We start from the raw sequence: 3,208 nt of genomic DNA on the forward strand, positions 1-3,208 counted from the left end.
GGATGGGGAAGGAGGTGGGTGGGGGTGGGTCAGGATGGGGAACACAGGTACACCCATGGCTGATTCATGTCAGTGTATGGCAAAACCCACCACAATATTGTAAAGTAATTAGCCTCCAATTAAAATAAATTAAAAATAATAATAAATAAAATAGGAGTTAGCAAGAGTTATTAAGCATATTAATGTTTACTTGTCAAACAATGGAAAGAGTTAGGGAAACTAATAACAGATGATACAGAACCCAGAAGCTAGTACCTGTAGGCAGCCATTACCACAATAGGACCTGGGAGATCAGGGGAGATAATGGTCTCAGAAACACAGAAGGACCATCTAAAAGCTAGCACTACCTCTCAGCCAGAAGACAAGGCAGCTGATTGAAGCAGACCAGAGAAGATAGCAGCTCAGGATGGAGAGATCTCAATAGGTAAAAGGAGTATATATTTAAACACCCAACCATTTATTCATTTTTCTTTTCCCCTGAAAACAGTAAGCACTATTTTTGGATTTAGCTTGAAAAAAGGAAAACACTGAGGAAATGAGAGTCTTCCAACTTATTTATTCACTTAATTTTATCAAACACCAGTATAGTCAGACCACTAGTACCACCTCAGAAGCCAATGCAAGAGACACAAGAGATGCAGGTTTGATCCCTGGGTTGGAAAGATCCCCTGGAGGTGGGCATAGCAACCCATTTCAGGACTCTTGCCTGGAGAATCTCATGGGCACCTGGACAGAGGAGTATGGTGGACTACAGTCCATAGGGTTGCAAACAGTTGGACACAACTAAAGCGACTAAACATGTACATATGCACATAGTCAGACCCTGAAACAGGTGTTGGTAATAAAGAGGTAAATAGAATTAGAGTCTTTGTCTCTTAGACTTCTGAAGTGGCTTTTAAATGGTAAAAGAAGGTGAGTTAGATCAAATTTATGTATCAACAGAATTGATAGTTGCATAAGTATTTTCTTTAATGTGTCAGGAAGTGTTTTTAACATTTATTATTAACTGAGAAGGTATTAGGCTTATTGCATGGTGATCTCCCTGACCCTTGGTGTCCTCCAGCAAAGACCCAGGAACCAGTTGCCAGAGGTGTGGAAGAAGGATTTGAGCACCCTTGTAATAAATTGAATAGAACATCTTCAAAAGTTCACATTTTTCATAAAATAGAAAATGTAGCATGTTTCTTCTCCTGCACACAATGGGAAAAAATAAGTTTGTATTAATAAAATGTATTAAGCATGTCTGAAAGCCCAAAATATGAACTTCTCATCACCTGATAGTAAAAATATTATCTTATTTAATTATGTTAATTTCCTGACTTTGAATTCATCATCAGCACTGAAATGTAAGAAGACATGATAAATGTGACTGGATTCATTCTCATGGGATTTACACAGAATCCTCAGATGCAGAAAATTCTATTTTTGGCTTTACTTATTACCTATAGTAGGCTTCCCTGGTGGCTCAGGTGGTAAAGAACCTGCCTGAAGTATGGGAGACCTGAGTTTGACCTCTGGATTGAGAAGATTCCCAGGAGGAGGGCATCGAAACCCACTCTAGTATTCTTGCAAGGAGAATCCCCATGGATAGAGGAGTCCAACAGGCTACAGTCTATGGGGTTGCAAAGAGTTGGACATGACTGAGCAACTAAGCACAGCACAGCAAATCACCTATAGTGGGCTTCCCAGGTGGCACTAATGTTAAAGAACCTGCCTGCCAATGTGAGACGCATAAGAAACGTGAGTTCAGTCCTTGCACCAGGAAGATCCCTGGAGGAGGGCATTACTACACACTCCAGTATTCTTGCCTGGAGAATTCCCATGGACAGAGGAGACTATGGAGAGTGCTACAGTCCATAGGGTCGCAAAGAGCTGGACATGACTGAAGCAACTTAGAATTCATGCACACATCACCTATAGTGTCACTGTCAAGGAAAACCTGTTCATTCTTACTATAATCATTAGCCAGACTTTGAAGTCCCTGATGTATTTCTTCCTGGCCTTCATGTTCATGATAGACACATGTTAATCTTCTTCCATAATGCCCAAAATGCTATCTGATTGGCCCTGTGATTCAAAAGCTGTCTAATTCAATGGCTAAAGGAAGCTATTGAACATTCCTTGGTAGCTTCAGAGGTGGTCCTCCTTGTGGTCATGCCTTTGACTTCTCTGTGGCCATCTCTAGACCTCCGCAGTATGTGCCCATCATGGACCCCCACATATGCTGCTTCCTGGCGGGGGTATGCTGAGCAGTGGGTGTTCTCCACTCTGTTGAACAGAGTCTAGTCACTTTCTTTTTCCCATTTTGTGACTCCAGCATCAAGGATCACTTCATGTATGATGTTTTCCCCGGATACAATTTATCTGCACTGACACTTGACGGTCTGTTGGTTGCTGCCAGTGGTGGGATAACCTCTGTGATCACTTTTGTAATGTGATTGGTATTCTGTGTGGTCATCCTATGCTCTTGGAGACTCATTGCTCTGCAGGGAGGAAATAACAACAACAACAACAACAACAAAAAGCCCTGTCTACCTGTAGCTCCCCCATCACAGTTGCTGTCTTCTTTTTTTGGTTCCCTGTATCAAGTTCATGTTCAGTTGTGAGTGATTCTTTGAGATCCTTTGGACTGTAGTCTACTAGGCTTGTCCATCTACGGGATTTTTCAGGCTAGAATATTGGAATGGGTCACCATTTCCTCCTCTAGGGGATCTCCCCAACCAAGGGATAGAACCCATGTTTCCTGCATTGCAGGTAGATTCTTTATCTGCTGAGCCATCAGGGAAGACTGTTCAGTTCAGTTCAGTTCAGTCACTCAGTGGTGTCCAACTCTTTGTGACCCCATGGACTGCAGGAGGCCAGGCTTCCCTGTCCATCGCCAACTCCTGGAGTTTACCCAAACTTATGTCCATCAAGTCAATGATACCATCCAACCATCACATCCTCTGTCATCACCCCTTTTTCCTTTTGCCTTCAGTCTTTCCCAGTCTCAGGGTCTTTTACAATGAGTCAGTTCTCTCGATATGCATAATATTTAAAATTATGTTGGATTTCTTCTTCTGTTGGGTAAAAATTGGCAATGATTATTTTAAAAAATTAATTGCACACTATTTAAACTGACGTGAAAATTTTAAAAAGTTCTCAGATTCTGGTCAGGGGCTTCCCTTATGGCTTAGCTGATAAAGAATCTGCCTGCAATGTGGGAGAC

This window comes from Bison bison, unplaced genomic scaffold (assembly GCF_000754665.1).
Source record: "Bison bison bison isolate TAMUID 2011002044 unplaced genomic scaffold, Bison_UMD1.0 scf7180017855246, whole genome shotgun sequence".
NCBI classification, from domain to species: domain Eukaryota; kingdom Metazoa; phylum Chordata; class Mammalia; order Artiodactyla; family Bovidae; genus Bison; species Bison bison.